Source organism: Ursus americanus, chromosome 20 (assembly GCF_024610735.1).
Source record: "Ursus americanus isolate L20-20 chromosome 20, mUrsAme1.1.p, whole genome shotgun sequence".
Taxonomy (NCBI): domain Eukaryota; kingdom Metazoa; phylum Chordata; class Mammalia; order Carnivora; family Ursidae; genus Ursus; species Ursus americanus.
The window spans coordinates 40,453,344-40,465,745 of record NC_142146.1 but is presented as its reverse complement, the minus strand read 5'-3'; the positions used below and the strand labels follow the sequence as shown (position 1 = coordinate 40,465,745).

The 12,402-nt window shown below is 37.6% G+C and overlaps 1 pseudogene; it reads right to left on the bottom strand.

Moving 5' to 3' along the window:
* Window positions 1-466: 466 nt before the first annotated feature.
* On the bottom strand, window positions 467-2,055 carry LOC123801234 (translationally-controlled tumor protein-like; annotated as a pseudogene).
* Between the last annotated feature and the right edge of the window lie 10,347 nt (window positions 2,056-12,402).

The window sequence follows — 12,402 nt, the reverse complement described above, 5'->3', positions numbered from 1 at the left end:
AGGTGATGAAATGTGTAAGGAACCCACTTCAGATGTTGGCCCAGCTATGAGCATGGTCTTTCCATTTACTTGAACTCAGAATTAAGACTCTTGGTTCTTGTTTTTCATATTCCAGTCTCAGAAGTAGTTTTCATTGTAGAAATCATCTGCAGGCCATCTTATGCTTTCCAGCACTATCTACGAGCAGGCTCTAGCTTCTCCAGGACACCCCACGATATGGATTTACATATGTATTAAACTAAAAGGCATTTTCTCATTAGTTTAAATGTACTTTATTTTTAGACAACCCACATGATGTGGTTTTTTCTTAAAAGCCATGCCTCCGTTCCAAACAAATCAAGGTCAAAATAAATGAAGAGCTCAAAATGACATCGGTCCCATTTGTCTAACTCCCGGTGTTGTGTGGAGGAAGAGCAGCAGCCAGCTATGGCAACAGGTGATCCATCCAACGAAAGAGCCAAGGTCGTTAACATTTTTCCATTTCTAAACCATCCTTAAAGAAAATCAAATATGGGGTCACACCATTCTCATGACAGTTCAGCAGAGCAACCATGGCGCCTGGATTCATGTTTTCACCAATAATGAACTGGTAGTTTTTGAAATCAGCAAGGATGTGCTTGACGTGTTCTGCAGCCCCTGGCATAAAGTTTTACTCTTTCTGGCCTCTGTTCTTCACGTTTGCCTTTGATTGATTTCATATAATCTTCGATGTACTTCTTGCAGGCTTCGTTTGTGAAGCTGGTTTCTATCCCTTGCAGGAAGCGCAAATGATGGTTCATGACAATAACAATCCCAGTGATGACTGTTCCTTTGGTACCTTCATCCTTGGGGCCTTCAGTGGAGACATTTCCACCAAGGAGTGAGTCAACAATGTTACCTTTTGTCTTACTGACCTTCTTCCCCTCCACCTCCAGGCACAGTCTATCTGTGATCTCCCCAATCTTGTAGATGTCGGAGAACATCTCACCATGGCTGATGAGGTCCCAGGAGATGATGATGACTGCTGATGGAGAGAGACTATAGTGGTGCTAGCTTAGCAGGAGGCTGGAACTCTGAGTGAGCTCCGTGTAGCCAGAGCAGCACTCAGGGGACAGCGGGAAGGGGGAGGAGAAGAAATGTACCTCGACTTTTAAATGTTATCTGTATAAACTGATGAATAAATAACTTTTAAAAAGGTCAGGTGCAGAAGAGCTTTATTAACATATATCTGTCAAGATGAGGTTTTAATTCTTCTAAATGACAAACATAACAATAAAACAAATATTTCAACTGTGAGAACATAATACACATTTGACATATTTAGGTTTGTATTCTTTAAAATATCATTTGAACTTTTTTAACATAAATTGAACTTAGCACTGGCTGTATAAATTAGATTTGTTAAGATTCAACATCCTCTCACCCACTGACTGGCTTCTTAATATAAGCAAAGCAGGTAGGAGAACAGGGATGTCAGGTGTCCTCTGGAGCCATCATTCATGGAATGCTTGCATTTAAAGCTCAACATCTGATGACTCCCAGACACTTCACACCCTAATGTTCCATGGACCAGACTGCTTGCCAATACAACAAGTTTAAGGGGTAGGAAAAAGGCATCATATGCAAACACCACTGTTAAAACACATTTTATCTGATATCCAGAACAGTATAGTGAGAAGAGAAAGGGCGTTAGGGTCAGATATCCTTGAATCTAGACTAAGTACTTAGGAGCTGTGTCACCTGAAGCATGTACCTATGCTTGCTGAGCTTCAGTTTCTTCATTTTATATATCAAGTAAATAATAGCTATCTTATAAGGTGACTAATAGAGAGATTATTTGCTAAAAGCTTCTGGCTTAGTAAGTAACCCATACATAGTAGTTATTGTTCAAGCATGGGTTGATTGTACATGGCTTCTGGACAGCCTCAGCTTCCTTAAAGATAAAATACATAGGAAATTGAAATTAGCCCCATGTGAATTCCTAAAGTTTCAAAATTCTTCACCTTTATTTATTCCCTTTAGAATACCTCTAATGTATTCAGTAAGATCAACCCCTGGCTCACCATCATCATACATGGCAACCCTCTTTTTGCTGCTTCTGGAATCTGATGTCTCACCCTGGGTTTGAATGGCACCTCAGAGAGCAAAAGGAATAGCCACTTATCCTGAAACTCCCTAGTGAGTACTGTTGGCATGATCAAAATGAATACTCATTACCCTCAACTTGTTGAAACAAATCAGTACCAGGAGTGGAATGGAAGAGCAAAATGGTGAACTACTTTATAGAAAATAGGGAACACCATTCTGCTGCCCCAACTCTCCCTTACCAAAATAATAATAATAATAATAATAATAATAATAATAATAATAAATAAAACAAAAACAAACAAAAAACAGAATAAAAAAAAAGATATCTCCAAAACAAAAACCATCCTGGAACCCAAGACACCATACACTTCAACAGTCCAAGTACGCTCACTTAAGATGAATGAGGACAAGTAGTAACTTCCTTGCAACCTGGCTTAACCACCGCAGAGCTACTTCAGTTTCAGGAGAGAAACCAACAGATCGGATCTGGAATTAGCATTGCTTACACAAATAGAAGGTGCCCAGCAGCAGTTCCAGCCTGTGACCGACGCTCTATTCCTACAATGGACTTTACTTAAGGTCACTGCCACTAATGCCGGTCAACCCACAAAAATCCATCTCCTTATGATTCTTATTTACATCATCATTCCTAATTGTTTTATCATTTTTAAGTCAATTTCATCACAAGCAGGGACATTTGTGTTGTTATTGTTAATTCAACTGTTTTCTGAAGGGCAAGTATGGAACTCTGAAATACCAGAAGGAAATAAGCATACATAAAATTTCTTCTATGTCTTTCACTCTGAAGAGTGTGCTTTACAAACCAATTTTTCAGCTTTGCCATGAGTCTTATTTCCCTTTTTCCCAAGCAAAGATAATCATAACAAAATTCTTTAAGAACTCTCCCCATACTCTCTTTGATGTAGAAACAGTCCAGCTGCAATTTATTCCCTCTTCCTTTTATCTCCTGGGAAAAGGAGAAGCTGGCTGGTTTAACCAAGTCCTACCCTTCTTCACAGAGAAAACAAAAATGTGTCCTACAGGATGGAATGAATGGTGGGGAAACCTTTCTTTGTATGCTAACACAAGCTTCTGTCTAGTCCTTCTATGCATCATACCTAATATATTTATTATAAAGAAATCTGTAGTATCCCAACATTGATTTTTAGATTCACCAGAATAGGCATATCTTCCTTACTGTGAAAGTTTTAATGCAATAAGAAACATAAAGAGATCTGTCATCTGGAGGTCACTGCTTTCTTCATGCAGATCATTGCTGCTTCTAGAGAGATAGTGGCCAGGAGCTTGACCAGACTCATACAAGAAAAGCTGTGAAAGGGGTAAAAGAGTTGCTTTATATATTAGCACAACGGGGGATGACATGTGGTGAGAATGTACAAGTATTAGGGCAGTAGCCCTGGTGGTAATAAATGTGAGCAATAGTAAAAAGCAATCATGTGCTAATCTTCTTTTCAGTTTAGTAATCATTTTTTCAATGATGCTTTATGGCTATAATCTCATTTTGCTATTTTTAATTTGCTTTTTCTATAAGAGAAATGCATGTGCTGGGTCATAAAGTCCAGTCAGTACTGAAGAATATAACACGAAAATGAAAGTTTACTACCTTTCACCCAGAGACACTTTTAAACAGTCTGTTTATAGGACTTGAGATAATTATTTCAAGAAGTATAAATGTTACCTGTGTACACCTATTTGTTAATCTGCCAATATTAAATGTGACCTATCCTTCCATAAGAGTTGACACTTATTATAGTTCCACCCTTTCCTTCTATACTTCTAAATCTTTGCTAACAATATAAATTCATATTTCTTTTTATTTCTTACTCTATTATAACCCTTATATTTGTATACAGCACACATAAATGTCTATTTCTTTACTCAAATATTTTTAGAGAGTATGTTGACTTCTAAAAGAAGGGAAAGACAAGGAGGAAGTATATTGGATTTATTTATTTTACATATTCTTTATTAATACACTTGCTTGCTTATTTATTTTATTGTATACTCTCTTAATAGAGATCTTCACTTTATGACTAAAGCCCTCTAGCTACTCAATCATGTATTTGTTATAAAGAACTCATCTTTTAAAGATTTTATTTATTTATTTGAGAGAGAGACACAGAGATAGTGACAGAGGTAGTGAGAGAGAGCATGAGCAGGGAGGAGAGGGAAAAGCAAGCTCCCCATTGAGCAGGGAGCCCCAACACAGGGCTCTATCCCAGGACCCCGGGATCAGGACCTGAGTCGAGGCAGATACTTAACTGACTGAGCCACCCAGGTGCCCCAACAACCCATTTTTAAAAGGTATTTTTCTGAAAGTCCAAAGAATTTCTTTCTTTTTTCTTTTGGAGAGAGCACACTCGAGTGGGGGAAGGGGGTGGGGCAGAAGGAGAGGGAGAGGGAATCAAGCAGGCTCCATCCCCGGCTTGGAATCTGACACAGGGCTCAATCTCCTGGCCCTGAGATCATGACCTGAGCTGAAATCAAGAGTGAGATGCTTAACCGACTGAATCACCCAGGTGCCCCAAAGAATTTCGATTTTAATTTACACCAATTGCTTTTCATCTTAGAATTACCCTTACTTTTGTTCTTCTATGTTAGGCTGTTTCTTGGATGCCTTGGACTCTTTACAACAGCTATAATACCTCGTAAGTAAATATACAGAAAAGGCCCGTGAGTGGCACAATGTCTGAGCTCGTGCATGTCCAAGTTAAGTTTATTTTACTCTCAAGCTTGATTGATCATTTGACTGATATTCTGATTTCTGTGTTCAGTTTGTCCATTTGTCCATTTGAGTCCACATTTTCCGTGTTGTTGTTTTTCTTCTCTCTGCTTGACCTTAGTCATCCATTTACGATTATCAGTGAAGAACTTTGTTACGTGATATTCACTGATAGGCTAAGTATTCTCTCTAGCATTGTATTTTATAGTTATTCATATTTTCTTTTTAAATATCCTCCACTTTGGAATCTCAGAAGCTCTTCAATAACTTTTTTTTCATATCAGTGTATGTGCCTGTGACATGCTCTTTTTCATTATAAGATTTTGTAGAAATATCCATATTGCTTTTACAAATGATTAGACTGCATCTTCCTTTGCATTTCTACTGGGTCTACACCCTGTTATCAGTGTTCATCACTTCCTACAGCCATTTCAAAGTAATGTTTTCACTGGTCCTTTTGCCGCCAGGCGGAATCTATTTATTTTAAATTAGAAAATAGCCATGTTAGCAAATAATGCATTGAGCCTGCCATGTTCGTTTCTGTAGTGAAATAAAGGGAGCAGATGAGAAATGCCATTTACTCTTCTCACATTAACTTAAATACCTTTGAAATTCCTTGAACTACATTAGTAAATACAGATCACTAAGGGATATTGACCTGAGAAGAGCATATCATTGTTTAAAGCAATTGACTTCAGACATGGTTTCAAATGGGAAAGACTGGCTTTAAAAATGAAAACCGGTATACTGGGAAAGGTGCATTATAGCTGCCCAGCCGACCAATTGTTTTCCATTAGAAAGAAGTAGAGAGGAACTAGATGCTCCAGTAACTGCTCCGATGCGTTTGGTTCCTGGTAGCCTCGGGAGGTATTATAATTACCCTATTAGGGGTGTTCCACTGGAGGACGACGGTATTCTATTCAGGTCTATTTCCAAAGTAATTTTTGGATTTAAAAGTAGAATAACTCAATAAGAGTTGTTCTCACTGGGAGTCATTCCAGTTCCCCCTGAGCTTCCATATAAACACAGGATTTGAGAAACAATGAATAAGATAATCCTTTTAAATCTTTCTCTTGATTGGAAGCAGTTCAATTTATTCCAAAGGCAGATTACTGTGAAAGAAATTCTAAATTAAACTTATTTAATATATCTTGCTCCTGGGATCTCTAGAAGTATTTTAGGATATTACATTTTGATATCTAGGGGAATGTATCATGTTGTTTTAATGTGTCCAACATTCTTACTCCTTCTTCTAATAATGACACCTCATTTCGTTTGGGAACTGGTTCTCTCCCTCTACCCTCCCCCCAGCTGCCGTGTGGAGGGCTCCAGCTCTACAGCCTCCTGACCCCTGCTCAAAGGTTAGGTAAGTAGTTGAGACTGTGTTATCATCGAATCCTTCCACTCTGGGCCAGTGCTGCCTTGCGATCAGAATCTTTCCCCGGGGGGCACCTGGGGCTCAGTCTTTGGGCATCTGCCTTTGGCTCAGGGCGTGATCCTGGCATTCTGGGATCGAGCCCCACGTCAGGCTCCTCCACTGGGAGCCTGCTTTTTCCTTTCCCACTTCCCTTACTTCTGTTCCCTCTCTCGCTGGCTGTTTCTCTCTCTGTCAAATAAATAAATAAAATCTTAAAAAAAAAAAAAAAAAAAAAAAAAGAATCTTTCCCCGGGATTTTTTATAAGTCCCCTTTGGTTACAGATCTACACATACACGAACACAAACATGTCAGTTTGGGAGACTGAAAACAGTACTAAAAACACCTGGGGTTAAAAGAGGCTGTGCTGGCAGTCAGCGGCCTCTAGGCTTCTCTAGCTCTTGGAGTCTCTGCTTTTCCCGGTTCATTCCCGAACTTTCATTGCAAGAATTATCCCAGTTTCCCACCACTATGCCCTATATTTTCTAAAACTGGTATGATTTTTAAATAAAAACTCCTTGTACCATAGGAATCATAGTGTTAACACATCTCATTTGTCAAAAGGCCACTCGGTAGAGAAGAAGGTGCATGAGTTTAGAATGCAGATGTACGTTGACTCGAACGCAGACTGCCACTCTGTCACCTTAGCAAGCTACTTCTCTTCTACTTGATTGTCTGATAAAAAATGGGTTAATGCTTATTTTAAAGAACAGTACATGTCAAAGTATTTACAACTGAAGGATCTCAGTAACATTACCAACTATCTACATTGCAAGCACCATGGAAGCAAATAACAAAAGCACAATTATTACCATAAAGATGATTACCAAAAAAAAAAAAAAAAAGATGATTACAGTTAAGGAGGTAGGGAGGTAAATGACTTCAATACAATCAAAGTGCTGTGAGAAAATAAGTGAAGCACTTGACTTTACACCTGGAGCTGTGGAAATAGAATCTGAAGTCCATAGGTTAAGGAGTTTGCCAGGTAAATAGTATTACGGGCACACACTGACATGAAGAGCATTAAAACACGTGCGTACACACACACACAGAAGACATCCATATACTCTGGTCAAGACAGAATGACTAGAAACCATGGGAAGACATGGAAAATATACCAATCATCAGCACTGAGGTATCCTTGTGCTATCATATAGCTTCCTATTTACTCCTCTTGAAACAGATTTTTAGCCTTCGACTAGGGTATACAGATCTCAGTTCACAAAACTAGTGCCAAAAAACACCCAACAAACAAACAAAGAAACAAAAATCAACCCCAAACCACTGCATTATTTAAATTAACTTAATATTGTCTTAGAATTCTCATTTTGTTTGGCAGGTGGGAAATTAAATTTAATTCCCTGATTCCCAGTCCCTGCTCAGTCCCTTGTGTTTTCTTCCATCGGGGATATACTCTGGTGTCTCTGCCTGCACGGTTTCTTCAGACCCACCTGGCTCTAGCTCTTTTGCCCTGCGTCTTCTGTACTATGATGGGGACATGCTAATCTTTGGGGAATCATTGCCCTGTCGTCCTACCATTTCCTCACAGCAATGCCAGTAAGCTTTCTTGCCATGGGAGCCCCAGAATCTCAACTCTTCATAGATTCTGAGAATCTCTTTTATATTCAGAAAAAGCCTTTTATCTATTTTAAGCATGGAATCTTAGCCATATACTGAAGCCTACATTTGCAGAGAAGTGAATTTAGATCAAAGGAATAGCCTCTGTCTGAAGCAGGTTTCATAATTCTCAGAGGGTTGGGAAAAAGCAACTATTACAATACATTCCCAGCATTAAAAATTATTTTAATAAATATTTACTGAGAACCTAATATGTCCCAGACATTCATCTACATGCTTAGATTCTAACAGCAAAGACAGACAATAAACAAAGAAAAGAATACATTAAATATTATAGAGTGTGTTAAAAGGTGATAAGTGCTATGATGAGAAATAGAGCAAGAAAAGGGGGGCAGATGGGTGAATTTCATTTTTAAATAGGGTGGGCATGACAGACATGAATGATTGAGATTTAAAGGAGGCAAGGCAGTTAGCTATGAGGGATCTAAGCAAAGAGTATTACAAGAAAAAAAAAACGGTCTAAATAACTTAGAGGTAGAGGAAGGATGAGAGGAAGTCAGAGATGTACCAAGGGCCAGTTCACAAAGTACCTCTCAGGCCACTGTTGAAGGACATGGTTATAAGAACTATTTCTCATTGAAATAGGAACCACTGAAGACTGTGGAGTATCTCTTAAATCTTTAAAAAACACATAGTTGACAGAGTGCCCTCCCAACTTACTGAAAAGTATTTTTAAGGTTAACATAATAAAATTTGAACAAACCCCAAGGATCATAAAGCACCAAGTCCCTGTTTTCTAAACATAGAAGGTGATGAAATCACTTAACAGCACTTCTGGGTACCTTGAGAAAGGAAGCTCTATGTTGTCCCCAGATGAGAGTTTCAAAGGGCCCACTGCAGGCTGAGCTCCTCTGCCAAACAGCAACAGGAGAGTCCTTAAATTCTAGGTGCAGTTTACCTTTAACACTTGGAATCAGCTGGCAAATGCAGATGAGCCTGAGAATAAGGCAGCTATTTGCTGGCTGAGAATCATTACTGTAAGACCTTACTATATGCAATACATTTAAGAGTGTTATGTGCAATATCATCAAAAATCATACAGTATGATGTCAGCCTTAAAGGGTCAGAAGTACTTTAAATATTTATAAAAGTAAGAATTAGATGACAATCTGGAAACTGTGCTCAACATGCATCTTTATTTCCAAATACGGGAAATGAGAAATAACTACTCAAAATAAGCATTGTGATTAGTGGTTGATACTTACTGCTTTGAGTCGTATCTGTGTTTATGTGAAATACATAGAGAATGTTATCAGCTAACTGTGAAATTGTTTTATGTAATTTTTACTTCTGGAATTTCTAAAGAAACCAAGCTATAGCTTTGTTGTTACTACTGTTGTTTCATTCCTAAAACTAAAAACTTGAGAAAAAACTTCTATGTCATTTTGTCTAGCATTCATTTAGCATTTTTTCAAATATTGTTATTTAACAGTGTTTAAATTATCTGATCTCCGACTAAATTGTAAAGAGCTCAAAATAAGTAGTTCCAATAATTGTTTATATCGCCTAGAGAAATTTAACAAAGCCTGGGACAACGATGCTGGATAAAAGTGAATATCCGCACTTAGACTAGAAATGTGTGAAATGTTTTTCCTAGTATATTGTCATTTTGGGGGAATAGTATAAATCTGAAAAATCTACTACATATATTGGTCATCCTCTCCCTCCATGAATCTTTCATACCAAACAAAGGGCGTAAGATCATATTACAGAGGGCAAAATCACAAAAGAAAAACAAAAGTTAGTAAAAACTAAGAAAATCTTTTGTTCTTTTTTTTAAATGGTGTAGACAAATGTCAAAGAAGTCCTTTAGACAGAAAAGATAAAAGCAAGCCGAAGTACTGATGCAAGCACCAAAAATAAAAAAAAAAATAATGCAAGCCAATACTGTTTTGTTGATAGACAGAAATCGTTCACTGTCACCTTTCCATGGCAAAATTGAGATGAGTAGTTTCTGGAATCACAACACTTTAAGGAATTCATCTTATACGGTGCAACCCAGTGGTGGTAAAAACGAGTTCTATTTTGTATTTAAAAACATGATTTCTCTAATCTGTGTTTTTTGAAGATTTCTAAGCCAAGGATGACAAACACATAACAACGCTGCTCTAAACATGTATGTGAGCTGGCATCCCACCCAACTCCCTCTGGTCCTCTATGCACTTTCCCTTTCATTACATTTTCTTGACTTCTATAGAAAGTTATGAAAGTCATGATGGCAGTGACCACAGTGGATAAAGTTTGCGAAGAACCATGGTGGCCCAGGTCACAGAGGAAAAGTGAAAAGGGATGATGCGATGAGCTAGATATGTTATAGTTTAGAGGGAAGAAAGGCACCAGAAGAGCCCAAGCTGTTCCAACCTGCGCTGTTTGAGTCCTCCCACAGCGGGGACCAGACCCTGCATGAGTGAGCCTTCAGATAATTTCAACCCCACCATCTGAGCCATCTGAGCACACACTGAGTGAAGCACAGACAAGCTTATCCTTTTCAAGCCCTGCACGGCTACAAATTCATGAGGAAAAGAAATGCTGTGAAACCATTAAGTTTGGGATTGTTTTTTATGCAACATTAGGCAACGGAAACACAGGGAAACAGTGATTGAAATGACTGTGGACTTTGCTTCAGAAATAGTGCAGGCCAAAAGACAGTTGAAAACTTCTTTGGAGTGTTTAAAGACAAAGCTATCAACCCAGAATTACATATCTAGGCAATACATCCCCAAGAATATGACAAAGTAAAGACACATTTAGGTAAAAGAAAACCAACAGAATCTGTTCTCAGCAGAGCTGTACAACTAGAAATAGTAAATGTACTTCTTCAGACTGCAAGAGAAACTCCCATCTTCAGCAACAAATAAAAAGCAACAGAAATGTAGGCAAATTTGACTGTATAAAATAAAAATTACAGTATTTTTCTTTTGGAGATATAATACTTTGGATAACTGTACCATAAAGGATGATGGGGGTGGGGTAAATGGACTATAGAATTGCAGGATTTTCTACATTTTACATGAAAGGTTACAATATTACCTCTAAACAGACTGTGAAAATCAGAGGATTCCTATGTTCCCTGGAGGAACCAATAAAAGTCTTGTATAGCTAAGAATCCAATAGAGAAAATAGAATTAAAAAAAATATACAAAACTAAGTGAGAAAGGAGTGCAGAGAAACAAGTAAAACAGAAGTGAGAAGCCAAGTAAAAATGATAAATAATGAAATGTTACACCTAAATATAAATATATCAACAATTACATTAAATGTGAATTAATTATTGATCTAATTAAAAGTAGACAGATGGAATGGATATATTAAAAAGACTTAATTCTATGTTGTCAACGTTTTCTTTAAACATAAAATCCCAGGTAAACTAAGTGTGTGTATGTGTGTATACATACACAACACAGTTGACCATTGAACAATACAGAGGTTATGGGCTCTGACCTCATCATGCACTTGAAGATCCACGTATAATTTTGACTCCCCCAAAAATCCACATATAAATTTTGACTCCCCAAAAATTTAACTACTAACAGCCTACTGTTGACTGAACACCATATTGATAACATAAACAGTCGATTGACACATATTTTGTATATGTACCGTATATTGTGTTCTTATAATAAAATAAGCTAGAGAAAATGAAATGTTATTAAGAAAATCATGGGGTGCCTGGGTGGCTCAGTTGGTTAAGCGTCTGCCTTTGGCTCAGATCATGATCCCAGTGTCATGGGATGAGCCCCACATTGGGCTCCCTGCTCAGCAGGAGTCTGCTTTTCTCTCTCCATCTGTGCTCCCTCCCTCCCTCCCTCCCTCCCTCCCTCCCTCTCTCTCTCTCTCTCAAGTAAATAAATAAAATCTTAAAAAGGAGAAAATCATGAGGAAGAGAAAATACATTTATACTATGGTATTGTATTTAACAAAAAATCCACATATAAGTGGACCCACACAGTTCAAACCAATCTTGTTATATATATGCATACAGAGAGAGAGAGATGCAATCAATCCTCATAATTCACTGATTCTGTATTTGTGAACTCTCCTTCTCGCCAAATTTATTTGTAACTGTCAAATCAATGCTTGCAATGCTTTCATGATCATTCATAGACACGCACAGAGCGGTGACAAATTTGAGTCGCCTTATGCTGCTGTTCCCTGTTGAGGTAAAAACACAGTGACTCTCTGCCTTCTTATTTCAGCTCTCACACTATTAAACTAAATGGTAATAAAAATACAGTATATTTGAAGGAGCATTTGGGGCACAAAATATGTTTAAATGATTATATTAGAACAAAAGAAAGTTCTAAAAGAAGTTTAAAGTATTATTTTAGGCTGCTTGATAAGAAAAGTATAGTAAACCTAAAAAAGTAGAAAATAAGACAAAATAAAGATTATAGAAAAAGAAGGAATGAAAGAAAATAAATATATTAATAAATCTGAAAGCTGATTCTTGAACAGATCAATAGAATTGATATACCCCTGGTTAAAGTGATTAAGTTGAGAAAGAGTAAGAGAAAGAAAGAGAGAAGATAAATAACCATA